Source organism: Ctenocephalides felis, unplaced genomic scaffold (assembly GCF_003426905.1).
Source record: "Ctenocephalides felis isolate EL2017-DRISC unplaced genomic scaffold, ASM342690v1 CF-g0.4_SCAFFOLD_02510, whole genome shotgun sequence".
NCBI classification, from domain to species: Eukaryota; Metazoa; Arthropoda; class Insecta; order Siphonaptera; family Pulicidae; genus Ctenocephalides; species Ctenocephalides felis.
Window position 1 is genome coordinate 1 of NW_020538664.1, and position 15,185 is coordinate 15,185.

A 15,185-nucleotide genomic window follows, 5' to 3' on the forward strand; every position below is an offset into this window, starting at 1 on the left:
AATATAATATATATATATATATATACGAGGTGTGTTCAAAAAGTACCGGAATTTTTAAATTTCGCGGGTCTGGAGTGTCTGATTGTCAAATTTTTTTTTTTATTGTCTTGGTATACATGCCCCTAAAGTATGATGAAATTTTCAGCTATATTCACTGTTTTACTTTGTTCTGTGGTAGTCGCTAAGGTTCGACGTGTTTTTCTGAGCTCGGCGATTTTACAATGGAAGAATTGAAAAGTCAAAGAATTTGTATTAAATTTTGCGTAAAAAATGAAATAAAGTGTAACAAAGTGTGTGAAATGTTACAAAAAGCCTATGGTGAGTCTGCTATGAAAAAAACAAGTGTTTACGAGTGGTAACGTTTCCAAGATGGCCGCGAAGACGTTGAAGATGACGAACGCTCCGGTCGACCCAGCACGTCAACAAACGATGAAAATGTGAAAGAAGTGGAAAAAATGGTTATGAATGATCGCCGAATCACAATTAGAGAAGTTGCTGATGAAGTTGGCATATCAATTGGCTCATGTCATAACATTTTTTCAAATGTTTTGGGCATGAAACGAGTGGCAGCAAAATTCATTCCAAAACTGCTAAATTTTGACCAAAAAAGCAATCGCATGAACATCGCTCAAGAGCTGTTAAATGACGTCAACAACGATCCAAGTTTGCTTGAAAGGGTCATAACTGGTGATGAAACATGGTGTACGGTTATGATGTCGAAACCAAAGCCCAATCGTCCCAATGGAAGAGCCCAGGTGAGCCAAGACCGAAAAAAGCACGTCATTCGATCGAATGTCAAGGTTTTGCTTACTGTTTTCTTTGATTATAACGGCATAGTGCATCAAGAGTTTTTACCACAAGGTCGTACGGTTAATAAGGAGTATTACCTTGAAGTGATGCGACGTTTGCGTGAAGCAATCCGAAAAAAACGCTCCGATTTATGGAAAAACAATTCATGGCTGTTGCACCACGATAACGCACCTGCTCACTCGTCGTTGCTTGTTCGTAATTTTTTGGCCAAAAACAATACCGTAGTCATGCCCCAACCTCCATATTCACCAGATATGGCTCCGTGTGACTTTTTCCTATTCCCAAAATGAAGAGACCCATGAAAGGACGGCGGTTTTCCTCGATTGAAGAAATAAAGGCCGAATCGCTGAGAGTGCTCAAGGACATATCAAAAAGTGAATATCAAGGGTGCTTCGAAAATTGGAAAAAAGCTGGCATAAGTGTATTATATCTGGGGGGACTACTTTGAAGGGGACCACTTAATGTAGAAATACGAATAATAAATATTTTTTGAAAAAACGAAAATTCCGGGTACTTTTTGAACAGACCGACCTCGTATATATTCTTTACTTCATTTACATAAACTATTTTCTCATCTCTATCAAAGATTTTAAACAGTTAATACCGATAGTATGTACTATTTATAATTTGACTTAACATCGGTAAAATACTAGGGCAAAAAGTCAACGATACGTGGTGTTCCCAAGCGGTCTCCCATCTAAGTACTACCCACGCCCGATGTTGCTTGACTTCGGTGATCGGACGAGAACCGGTATATTCAACATGGTATGATCGTTGACGACAAGTAAAACTATACAATCATATGTATATCTAATGTTTTAAACAAAATTTCAGTAATAATTTAATATATATCTGCAATGTTACCATAGGGATAACTGACTTGTAACGCGAAGCAACCGAAAAGTTACCATAGGGATAACTGACTTAAAACGCGAAGCAACTGAAAAGTTGCCATAGGGATAACTGACTTGAAACGCGAAGCAACTGAAAAGTTGCCATAGGGATAACTGACTTGAAATTTTGTTCTTAGCAACGAAATATTAAAAAATCTGGAGAAAATTATATGAACACACTTAAACATTCATATACCATTTTATTCATAATTTTATTCTGCATCTTTTGTACGAACAAAGTTTTTTCGTATCTTTTACGGTTTTGATGTTATAGAGCAATATGTGTAGATGTTAAATTGTCAAAATGCAAAGTGCGGCTAGGTTGGAGCAACACTCCTCACGATTCGATATTTCTGTAAATAAAACATATAAAGTATTATACATCGTTAGAAAGGTCTCAAAATTCTTAGTTTTTTTTTCATATATCGCAACTTCGAATTCCGAACGGTGTGGCCTACAGGCGAGTTGCCGTCGTAAAATTTCAGAAAAATCGGAAAATCTCGAGAAAGTTATATGAACACACTTAACCATTCATATACCTTTTTATTCATAATTTTTGTTCTGCATCTTTCGTACGAACAAAGTTTTTTCGTATCTTTTACGGTTTAAGAGAAAATCGAGGAAAACTGAGGAAAACCGAGGAAATTATAAAAAATAATATAACTATATATAAATTCGTTTTATATTCATTGAGATCTATAAAAATCAATAAATACATAATTTTATACAAAAGTTTAAAAAAACCCAAAAAACACCTAAAAACTCAATAATTAACTATTATTCATATTGTCCATATATATAAAACTGTTTGAACATCTAAAAAAATTTTCGACAAAAATTATATAAGGGTTCGCAGTTCGAAATTTTCCCAGACTTTTGTCTTGACGATTCACACCGTAAGCGCGAGCAGGCCCTCGCCGCAGGTCAAATGCACGTCGCTTGGGACTCAGTCTAATACTTACGCTGTGGCCGCGCGCCTTATATAGGGGGATAGGTCGTGTCGAGTACGATGCGAGCAAGCTTAGGCTAAAGTACGCTGTGTTTTTCAGGCAGGTTCGAATATTATTCCCCGGTCTATTTTATACATTATATTCGATACTTTTAGTCTGTCAACTATATAGCGGCGTTACTTTAAATAATGTCGTAGACCGTGTCTGGAATTATATACGCCGTATATGTTCGGATGTCGGTTTACGGCCGGGTTCTGGACCTTATTTATAAGTGTTCAACCATACTGTACAGCATATCCGCGGGCATGTGTCGTTGACGCAAAGACTCTTATGCGGAAAATCAAATATACAAATGCAATCAACTCAATACTCTCCGAGCGAGAATAAAAGTGAGTTATAACGATGAATTCTTATGAATTTGCCCCGACGTTTTCAATCTAACGAAGGGTAAAGAGACTGTTTGAAATTAACTGGGTCTGCGGACCGCAAATTTCATGTACGGACCGCCGTTTCGACGGTTGTTAAAGGTCTAGCCTCTGTGTTAAGCGCAGAATATATAAAATATCTAGTCGCGATGTAAACTGTTCGTTGTTCAGGGAATGTCGTACGGCTCAGATATATATATGTAAGAAAATTCGTTGTTTAGAAATATTCATCGAACTTTTCTATACAAAGTGTGGTCTCTCGGGTGACGCCGAGGGACATTTACGCACTATGCTATTATATATATAGCACCCTGGTTGATCCTGCCAGTAGTATATGCTTGTCTCAAAGATTAAGCCATGCATGTCTCAGTGCAAGCCACATTAAGGTGAAACCGCGAATGGCTCATTACATCAGTTATGGTTCCTTAGATCGTACCCACATTACTTGGATAACTGTGGTAATTCTAGAGCTAATACATGCAAATAGAGTTCCGACCAGAGATGGAAGGAATGCTTTATTAGATCAAAACCAATCAGTGGCGAGCTTGCCTTGCTTACCGTTTGACTTGGTGACTCTGAATAACTTTGTGCTGATCGCACGGTCTAGTACCGGCGACGCATCTTTCAATGTCTGCCTTATCAACTGTCAATGGTAGTTTCTGCGACTACCATGGTTGTTACGGGTAACGGGGAATCAGGGTTCGATTCCGGAGAGGGAGCCTGAGAAACGGCTACCACATCCAAGGAAGGCAGCAGGCGCGCAAATTACCCACTCCCGGCACGGGGAGGTAGTGACGAAAAATAACGATACGGGACTCATCCGAGGCCCCGTAATCGGAATGAGTACACTTTAAATCCTTTAACGAGGATCTATTAGAGCGCCAGTCTGGTGCCAGCAGCCGCGGTAATTCCAGCTCTAATAGCGTATATTAAAGTTGTTGCGGTTAAAAAGCTCGTAGTTGAATCTGTGTCCCACACTGTCGGTTCACCGCTCGCGGTGTTCAACTGGCATGTCTGTGGGACGTCCTACCGGTGGGCTTAGCCCGTCAAAAGGCGGCCCAACTCAAAATCCTACCACGGTGCTCTTCACCGAGTGTCGAGGTGGGCCGGTACGTTTACTTTGAACAAATTAGAGTGCTTAAAGCAGGCTCATTCGCCTGAATATTGTGTACATGGAATAATGGAATAGGACCTCGGTTCTATTTTGTTGGTTTTCGGAATTCCGAGGTAATGATTAATAGGGACAACTGGGGGCATTCGTATTGCGACGTTAGAGGTGAAATTCTTGGATCGTCGCAAGACGGACAGAAGCGAAAGCATTTGCCAAATGTGTTTTCATCAATCAAGAACGAAAGTTAGAGGTTCGAAGGCGATCAGATACCGCCCTAGTTCTAACCATAAATGATGCCAGCTAGCGATTCGCCGAAGTTCCTCCGATGACTCGGTGGGCAGCTTCCGGGAAACCAAAGCTTTTGGGTTCCGGGCGAAGTATGGTTGCAAAGCTGAAACTTAAAGGAATTGACGGAAGGGCACTACAAGGAGTGGAGCCTGCGGCTTATTTTGACTCAACACGGGAAACCTTACCAGGTCCAGACACCGGAAGGATTGACAGATTGAGAGCTCTTTCTTGATTCGGTGGGTGGTGGTGCATGGCCGTTCTTAGTTGGTGGAGTGATTTGTCTGGTTAATACTGATAACGAACGAGACTCTAGCCTACGTACTTTCTGGTATCGCAAAGACCCTCCGCTTCGGCTTCGGTCGTTGTTGGTTGTGGTTCTCACTACCGGCGTACAAATATATCTTCTTAGAGGGACAGGCGACATTTAGTCGCACAAAATTGAGCAATAACAGGTCTGTGATGCCCTTAGATGTTCTGGGCCGCACGCGCGCTGCACTGAAGAGATCAGCGGGTTTTCCTTGGCCGAAAGATCCGGGTAATCCGTTGAAGCCTCTTCGTGCTAGGGATTGGGGCTTGCAATTCTTCCCCATGAACGAAGAATTCCTAGTAAGCGCGAGTCATAAGCTTGCGTTGATTATGTCCCTGCCCTTTGTACACACCGTCCGTCGCTACTACCGATTGAATTATTTAGTGAGGTCTTCGGACCGGTGCGCGGCAGCGTTTCGACATTGCCGATGTTGCTGGGAAGATAAACAAACTTGATAATTTAGAGGAAGTAAAAGTCGTAACAAGGTTTCTGTAGGTGAACCTGCGGAAGGGTCATTAACGTACATTTACTATTAAGTGAATGAAACGTGTGCTATATGTCGCAATATAATGTTGCAGACTAAATGTTGTGCGCTCCCATAGTATAATATACTGTGGGCAAAAGCCTCTGGCAATGATCATTCGTTTCATTAACGTTTGACCGGAGCTAGTCGCAAAATATTGCGCAGTGTGCAAAAGCAGCGTGACGCGGTTTACAACCGCTTAGCGCTCTTATGCATTGTGTGAGAGCACTGCCATGTATATCTGCTCGGTATCGCCAGATGCCTGAGCGAATGACGAAGTTCGTTGTGAAAACGGCGTTCTTTTTGAATATTATACTTTAAACGCATAGCTCAATCAATTCTTTGGGCGCTAGATGAAAGTCTAGTGTTTCAAAGTCGATTGTAGTAAACGCTTGCGTTAGTATTCTATATACTCTGCACATTTTATTCAAATTGTGCGAATTTGAACATTCGCTTCATTGCGTTGTTTTAAGAAAATGAAAGATCAGCGAAAGCAGATTTTTCAATCTCACACACAATGAAATATTCATATTTCAATTTTGAAACGAGGTCTCGTATCTCGGACCGAAAAGCGAAACCTTTACGGTGTACTAATTGTAACCATAATAAACATACTAGTTTCAGAATCGCCCGAGTTATCTTAAACGATTTCGAGGGAATCACGATTGAAACATGTATAAATATATATAAAATCATGCTGAACGGTGGATCACTTGGCTCGTGGGTCGATGAAGAACGCAGCTAATTGCGCGTCGACATGTGAACTGCAGGATACATGAACATTGACATTTCGAACGCACATTGCGGTCCTCGGATACTGTTCCCGGACCACCTCTGGCTGAGGGTCGTATAACATTACCAGACTGCCGCTTGCTTTAAACGGCTTGCCGGCGAGTGATGGAGTTTCGCGTAAATGCGTGCTCTTAAATAATTCACTCAACGTGTGAGCCAGTCCACTTTGCAACATCGGACATTACCGTTCGTTGACGTTCTGTGGGATTACGGCGGGTTGTGTGTCCTAGAGATTTTATATTCTTGCGACCTTCCCGATAACCGGAAACCCGAACTCTTCAAAATGCGGTTTCGTTCCTGCAAATTTGGACGATTCAAAGGTTTCTCGTCGATTTTGTGTGCGCTTGCTTACTAACGTTTGCAAGCACATCATAATCATAATACGACCTCAGAGCAGATGAGATTACCCGCTGAATTTAAGCATATTACTAAGCGGTGGAAAAGAAACTAACTAGGATTCCCTTAGTAGCGGCGAGCGAACAGGGAAGAGCCCAGCACTAAATCCCGCGGCCGGGGACGGACGCTGGGAAATGTAGTGTTAGGGAGGATTCGATTATCTCGGTGCGTTGCGGCGAGTTCAAGTCCATCTTGAATGGGGCCATTTACCCATAGAGGGTGCCAGGCCCGTAGCGACCGTTGCGCGTATCGAGAGGATCTCTCCTCAGAGTCGAGTTGCTTGAGAGTGCAGCTCTAAGTGGGTGGTAAACTCCATCTAAGGCTAAATATGACCACGAGACCGATAGCGAACAAGTACCGTGAGGAAAAATTGAGAAGAACTTTGAAGAGAGAGTTCAAGAGTACGTGAAACCGTTCAGGGGTAAACCTGAGAAACCCGAAAGATCGAAAGGAGAGATTCAATGTTATCGTTGTCTTCCATTTAGTGGCGTGCGATTGACCGGGATTCGTCCCGCGATACGCCGTCGGTTTATGTGTCAGGCGGCGTTGGCATGCACTTCTCTCTCAGTAGGACGTCGCGACCCGTTTGGTGTCGATCTACGACCGCGGTGGTAGCCTGTCACAAGCTTATTCGCGCCAGACCCCGCGTGCTCCGGCCGACTGCCAGACGGTATAATTGATATGGTATAGGGTCGCTTTTAAGCGTTCGGCCGGTTGCAAGCACGGACGGTTATTGGCCGTCGGACCTAGTCCGGCATCGATGCCGCCTCGAGCTGTTAGCTACCGTGTTCTCGAACGGACTCTATTACCGGTCAGCGATGCTATTGCTTTGGGTACTTTCAGGACCCGTCTTGAAACACGGACCAAGGAGTCTAGCATGTGCGCGAGTCATTGGGAAATACAAAACCTAAAGGCGCAATGAACGTAAAGGTTTGCTTAAGTAAACTGAGGGATGACGGACCGCATCTACGGATGCGTGCTTGCAATCCCGAGGCGTCTCACTCTCATTGCGAGAAGAGACGCACTCAGAGCGTACACGCTAGGACCCGAAAGATGGTGAACTATGCCCGGTCAGGTCGAAGTCAGGGAAAACCCTGATGAAGGACCGTAGCGATTCTGACGTGCAAATCGATCGTCGGAACTGGGTATAGGGGCGAAAGACTAATCGAACCATCTAGTAGCTGGTTCCCTCCGAAGTTTCCCTCAGGATAGCTGGCATTCGATGAGCGAGTCTCATCCGGTAAAGCGAATGATTAGAGGCCTTGGGGCCGAAACGACCTCAACCTATTCTCAAACTTCAAATGGGTGAGATCTCTGGCTTGCTTGAATAGTGAAGCCAGAGATTTGGATCAGAGTGCCTAGTGGGCCATTTTTGTTAAGCAGAACTGGCGCTGTGGGATGAACCAAACGCCGAGTTAAGGCGCCTAAACGACGCTAATGGGATACCATGAAAGGCGTTGGTTGCTTAAGACAGCAGGACGGTGGCCATGGAAGTTGGAATCCGCTCAGGAGTATGTAACATCTCACCTGCCGAAGCAACTAGCCCTGAAAATGGATGGCGCTGAAGCGTCGTGCCTATACTCGGCCGCCAGGGCATGAGAAACGTTCATAATAGTTCGTTTTGACGCCCTGGTGAGTAGGAGGGTCGCGGTGGTGTGCGCAGAAGGGTTTGGGCGTAAGCCTGCCTGGAGCCGCCATCGGTGCAGATCTTGGTGGTAGTAGCAAATACTCCAGCGAGGTCCTGGAGGACTGACGTGGAGAAGGGTTTTGTGTGAACAGCCGTTGCACACGAGTCAGTCGATCCTAAGCCCCAGGAGAAATCGTGACTTAGATCTGAGCACGGTCTCGTGTCTAGGCCCCCCGCGGATCTTTCTTGCTGCGAGGTTTCTGTGCCGGCTTCGGTCGGTCAGTCGTACTCTTCGGCCGCCATTCAACAGTCATGTCAGAACTGGCACGGACTAGGGGAATCCGACTGTCTAATTAAAACAAAGCATTGCGATGGCCCTAGCGGGTGTTGACGCAATGTGATTTCTGCCCAGTGCTCTGAATGTCAACGTGAAGAAATTCAAGCAAGCGCGGGTAAACGGCGGGAGTAACTATGACTCTCTTAAGGGTGAGGCTGCGGTTTCTGTGAAGTCAAGGTCGAGCACGTGGCCTCCACAAGGCTGGTCGTGTGGGAGACTATGGTTTCACCGAAGCCGTAGTCAAGCACGTGACCCCCTTCTCGTGGGTCCCGCCGTTAGTACCCCTCCGGGGGGAACTAATAGTCACCGCTGCGTCCATGGACCTGGTGGGCTGCCAACTCCCTCGTTCCTACAAAACAGTTGGTTCAATGTACAATACTAAGCCTCGGATGACTAATTTAAACTCGGGTGGACCCGCAGGTCCTTCCCAACCGACTGACACAGGTAATCATCTTTGCCGCTACCCACAATGTAATAAAGCCTTTAAAACCTCAGTGGGTCGTGGAGTGCACGAGCAAAAGCAACATAAAGAATGGTATGACAGTAGAATGGCGTTGATAGAGCCAAAGAAAGCCAGATGGTCTGAAGAAAAGCAAGCACTAATGGCTAAAGAAGAAGCGGCACTAGTGATTAAGGAAACCCCCCATATTAACAAAGCCCTTCTCGCGGTAACACCCGGTCGATCTCTGGAAGCCATTAAAGGCCAAAGGAGATCGCCGAAATATAAAAGCCAGGTTGCTGACTTTGTTAGCTTAATGTCCAACCAAGATAATATAGAGCATTGCTCTCCGGCTACAGCAGATACCTCCGGAGAAGCCCTACTATTGGCGCTGGGGCAGGCAGCCGCCGACACCGATGAAAGATTCAATGGTAGAATGCTGGCTAACGACTTAAAGAAAAAGATCGCTGACTACCTTAAGTCAACATTTCCACCAAAAAATAGACCATTGAACGAGAGAACTAGAAGAGAAGGCTATAAGCCAAAACTTAATAAGAGACGAACAAGAAGGCTCCAGTTCAAAACTACCCAACAACACTGGGCTAAGCACCCTACTAAATGCGTGCAATTCATTTTGGACAACAAAGATGTCCTACATAAGCCACCACCAGACATCATGGCTCAGTTTTGGACTAATGTGATGACCGGGCTCTCCACCCTATCACCCGGATCAGATGGTGCGAGAAATATAGATCTCTCGCTTGTATGGAGTTCTATACAACCAGACAAAATTAAGAACTGTTACCCGGCAAGTAATTCAGCGCCAGAGCCAGATGGTGTATCGGCTAACCTACTAAGATCGGTGCCAACAAACACCCTGGTTAACCTGTATAACTTATTTCTGTTCACGAGAAGTATCCCTGGACAACTACTGGAATCTTACACGACTCTGATTCCCAAGAAACAGAACGCTAAAAAACCCGGGGATTTCAGACCGATCACTGTCTCATCAGTGATAACGAGACATTTTAACAAAATTCTCGCAAAGCGGATGACAACACATATTAAAATATATGATAGACAAACTGCCTTTCAACCGGTTGACGGTTGTGCAAACAACATCTTTGCATTAGACTACCTACTGAAATACCACAGGCAAAAACACAAGCCTGTCTTTATAGCATCAATTGACATGGCAAAAGCTTTTGACTCAATTTCGCACAAGGCATTAATTGATACCCTAAAATACTACAATTTACCCAGTAGATGCACACAGTATATAGAGTACACGTATGAGAACAGCTGGACGAGACTCCGTTGGGATAACTGGCACTCGGATCCCATTAGTCCGAGGAGCGGTGTTAAACAAGGAGATCCTTTGTCGCCAGTCTTGTTTAATCTAATTATAAATAGGCTCATTGAAAGCTCCCCTCCTGAGATCGGGGTTGTGATAGAGGGAAAAATACTAAACATCATGGCGTTCGCTGACAACTTGGTATTTGCGGCGTCGTCACAGGAAGGCCTTCAGGCAATGCTAGACCACGCTAATGACTTTCTCTCAAAATGCGGCCTTATCATCAACACCGCCAAATCTTTTACAATAGCAATCAGAAATGTGCCACATGCCAAAAAATCATACGTTGATAATAACATAAAATTCAGTTGTGGTGGTCGAGACCTACCTGCCCTTTCCAGGGTGGAAGTTTGGAGCTATCTCGGAGTATCCTTCACTCCAGTGGGCGCCAAAATATGCGATCTAAGGCAGAAATTGCAGGACATCATAGAGACACTTTCCAAAGCTCCCTTGAAACCGCAACAACGTCTGTTCGCATTAAGAACAGTTGGAATTCCAAAACTATTACACCAGCTAACGTTAGGGAACACAACACTTGGCCTTCTTAAAAGCCTTGACTCCATAATTAGAAAAGCCGTAAGATCATGGCTAAAGCTACCGACAGATACGACCAACGCTTATTTCTATGCCAAAGACAGAGATGGGGGCTTATCCCTCCCGTCTCTAAGATGGTTCGTGCCTTTAAGAAGAAAGGGAAGGCTTATGAACCTGGGATGGCCAGACTCAAGCTTCCATCAGCTTGAGGTTGAGAATTGCGAGAAACGACTGACTGACAACGGGAACATTATTGGTTCCGCTAAACAGTTAGATGACAGATGGGCTAAGCTCCTCCACAACTCAGTGGACGGGCGGGCGCTCACGAAGTCATCCAAAGTCCCCCAACAACACCGGTGGGTTAACGATGGCACGAAAATCCTATCAGGTCGGGACTTCATTAACTGCGCTCGTCTTAGATTTAATTCTATGCCATGCAGAAGCCGGACCACGAGAGGTCGCCGAGAAGATAGGTTTTGTAGAGCAGGATGCAACGCTCTAGAGACTCTAGATCACATATTACAAACGTGCCATCGAAGTCATAGACAAAGAATTGAGAGACATAATGCAGTCACCAAATACGTCAAAAGAGCTCTCGAGAAGAGACACTCTCGTGTCGAATGGGAGCCATTGTTCCAAACACCAGAGGGAACACGTAAACCTGATCTTATAGCGACGCAAGGTGATTCTGCTACTGTGATTGACACACAAATCGTTGGGAGCAACGTAGATATGAATCTGGCTCATAAACGTAAGATAGAACATTATAAGAGTTTGGACGCACAGATAAAAGAAAGGTACAACGTATCTGATGTGATATTTAGTACTGTCACCTTAAATAACAGAGGAGTGTGGCATATGGACTCTGCAAACTTTCTACTGTCAGGTAAAGTTATTAAGAAAGACGAATTAAAGATTATTTCCACAAGAGTTTTGATCGGAGGACTCAACGGTTTCAGCGCTTGGACCAAAACAACGTCCATGAGGATATGGAATACTGCGTGCTGCCTGCGCATAACATCCCGTCAGACATAAAACTAGGAGTTAGGTTTAGTGGGTATTGCCTTCGGGTCGAGTCCCACACTGCCTGGTCAACCTGGCGACCGGCGTGCGTAAATGCATTCCCCTCCTAGCCAAAAAAAAAAAAAAAAAAGGCCAAATGCCTCGTCATCTAACTAGTGACGCGCATGAATGGATTAACAAGATTCCCACTGTCCCCATCTACTTTTTAGCGAAACCACTGCCAAGGGAACGGGCTTGGAAAAATTAGCGGCGCAAGAAGACCCTGTTGAGCTTGACTCTAGTCTGGCATTGTAAGGAGACATGTAAGGTGTAGCATAAGTGGGAGATAGTAATATCGTCGGTGAAATACCACTACTTTCATCGTTTCTTTACTTACTCGATTGGGCGGAAAGCGTGCGTCGAAAACTTGCGTTCCGACTGTCACGGTTTTCTAGAGCCAAGCGCATAAGAGTGGTGTGAGCCATTGCGCCGATCGCCAACAATACTCTAGCGTGATCCGATTCGAGGAAACTGCTAGGCGGGGAGTTTGACTGGGGCGGTACATCTGTCAAATAATAACGCAGGTGTCCTAAGGCCAGCTCAGCGAGGACAGAAACCTCGCGTAGAGCAAAAGGGCAAATGCTGGCTTGATCCCGTTGTTCAGTGTGCACAGGGACTGCGAAAGCATGGCCTATCGATCCTTTTGGCTTGAAGAGTTTTTAGCAAGAGGTGTCAGAAAAGTTACCACAGGGATAACTGGCTTGTGGCAGCCAAGCGTTCATAGCGACGTTGCTTTTTGATCTTTCGATGTCGGCTCTTCCTATCATTGCGAAGCGTTGAATTGCTTCCAATTCGCCAAGCGTTGGATTGTTCACCCACAAATAGGGAACGTGAGCTGGGTTTAGACCGTCGTGAGACAAGTTAGTTTTACGCTACTGATGAATCGTCGTTGCGATAGTAATCCTGTTCAGTACGAGAGGAACCGCAGGATCGGACATTTGGTTCACGCACTCGGTCGAGCGGCCGGTGGTGCAAAGCTACCATCCGTGGGATTATGCCTAAACGCCTCTAAGGCCGTATCCTTTTTAGACAAAGTAAGCAACGATATCTCTAAAAGTCTCGTGAGTCGAAAGGCTCAATACAATGTGATTTATTAGGTATTCGACACACGCCGTTTATCGCACGAGCCATTTTTAGCCGAATGAGGCGCTGGACAGGGGCAATATCCGTCTGTTATATCTGTCCTGCCTATAGCGGTCGATCATGGGTCACTAGTTAGATGTAGAGACTCGGAATCGTTTGCAAACGACTTAGGTACCTGGCGGGGTGTTGTACTCGGCAGAGCAGTTACCACGCTGCGATCCGTTGAGACTCAGGCCTTGGCTTGGGGATTCGTCATGTTGGCTTGACGTCACCCCACGCTATTAGAGCATAAACCTTAAGCCGTCGCATTGCAGCATGCCACAATCAGTAGGCTTGACAGTCGAAAACTTGTACATGCTGTACATGTGACACTTCTTCGGTATCTACCTAGCTATTTTGTACAGCGTGCGTGAGTCAGCACGTAAATCAAAACTTATCGACAAATTCCAATACTAGAAATATTCATTATTTCTTTCAATAACCATAATGTCAAGAGAATAGTTATAAATATTTTGTAAGTTTACAAAATATATGTTTTCAAGAGAAACTTTTCATAATTTTTTAATATAAATATATGATATAATTCATTAAATTCTAAATAGGGAGAATGTTTTTTGCTAAATTTCTTGGAAATGCGTACAAGTTGCTAATAAGCAAAGTACGTATAAGTTATATATAATGCAAAATGCGTGCAAGTTATCAATGTGTAAAATACGTGCAAGTTGTCAATTTGCAGAACGCGTGCCAGTTGTCAATTTGCAGAATACGTGTAAGTTGTCAATGTGCAAAATACGTGCAAGTTGCTATTTTTATTTAATTTTTGTAATATACTCTAAATAATTAGTAACTTCAAATCTATAAATATTTCGATTCTTTTGTAATAAAATATTCAGTATATTTATTTCCTTTTTAACAAAATATTCAGTATTTATATATAATTTCAAACTACATCAAGTAAACTTTTAGGGGACATTAGCGAGTAAGCCTAACCTAGAATCTTGCATCGAAACAGGTTAAAAACATTTTCCGGCTTTTTGAAATCAGTAACTTACGGATACCTCAGACTACATCAAGTAAACTTTTAGGAGACATTAGCGAGTAAGCCTAACCTAGAATCTTGCATCGAAACAGGTTAAAAACATTTTCCGGCTTTTTGAAATCGGTAACTTACGGGTACTTAAGACTACATCAAGTAATCTTTTAGGGGACATTAGCGAGTAAGCCTAACCTAGAGTCTTGCATCGAAACAGGTTAAAAACATTTTCCGGCTTTTTGAAATCAGTAACTTACGGATACCTCAGACTACATCAAGTAAACTTTTAGGGGAGATTAGCGAGTAAGCCTAACCTAGAATCTTGCATCGAAACAGGTTAAAAACATTTTCCGGATTTTTGAAATCAGTAATTTACGGGTACTTCAGACTACATCAAGTAATCTTTTAGGGGACATTAGCGAGTAAGCCTAACCTAGAATCTTGCATCGAAACAGGTCAAACTACTTTTGTAGAAAAATATTGTTTTTGGGTTTTTAGGAATGACATATATTTATTCTATTATTTATTTACACGACATGGTTTAAATACAACATTTTTATTTCTTTAAGTTATATTTTTATTTAAAATAAAATTTCTTACATTTAGCTAATACAATTTAAATAAATTAATATCTGAAATCTTGCTTGCTTTCTAGTCGAGGATGCTTTTCACGAGATAGTAGCGTCGCTGTCATAACACCTTCGCGATTTTGCTCCAATACGCGTTTTGATACATTAGCCAGTAATTGAACATGTCTCTCAGTTCCCTGAATGTGGACCGGAATTTTAGGGTGACTCCATGGACACTCATTGCTTTGTAGATATTGTACTAGATGTTCATGAGAATATTTAGCGTAAAGGCTGGTTCGGATATATTTGAATAATCATCCATATCTATCATATTAGTATAGTCGGTGCATTCAAAATTCATTTCCGGTGTTTTGTAATCTCTCAATTGCGTCAGGTCTTCCACATTATTACGGTAATATAAGATTTTTTTTATAGCTGAATCTCGTATTTCCTTTTTATTATCAAACAACATTGCTAATAAAATATTTTCCGAATGAGCATAGTATGCGTTTTCTTTAGCAACATTGTTTACAATTTGTCTTAAATTCGAGTCTAAATATTGCGTCCAGCTAATAAATTTATAAATAATATACTACCATACACACAGAGTTGTAATATTTATGTTAAAGTACATTGGAATATATACTTTCAT

General features: G+C 43.2%; 3 non-coding genes and 1 pseudogene across 3 annotated transcripts; 3 read left to right on the forward strand and 1 right to left on the reverse strand.

The window, feature by feature from the left end:
* Positions 1 to 1,470: 1,470 nt before the first annotated feature.
* On the reverse strand, positions 1,471 to 1,589 carry LOC113380984. Its single transcript, XR_003367500.1, has one exon. It is a non-coding gene; the product is annotated as a 5S ribosomal RNA (ribosomal RNA).
* Positions 1,590 to 3,386: 1,797 nt separating this feature from the next.
* LOC113380986 lies at positions 3,387 to 5,302 on the forward strand. The gene has a single exon (XR_003367502.1). It is a non-coding gene; the product is annotated as a small subunit ribosomal RNA (ribosomal RNA).
* Positions 5,303 to 6,000: 698 nt separating this feature from the next.
* Positions 6,001 to 6,155, forward strand: LOC113380985. The gene has a single exon (XR_003367501.1). It is a non-coding gene; the product is annotated as a 5.8S ribosomal RNA (ribosomal RNA).
* A 327-nt stretch (positions 6,156 to 6,482) lies between these two features.
* On the forward strand, positions 6,483 to 13,184 carry LOC113380987 (annotated as a pseudogene).
* The last annotated feature ends 2,001 nt before the right edge of the window (positions 13,185 to 15,185 follow it).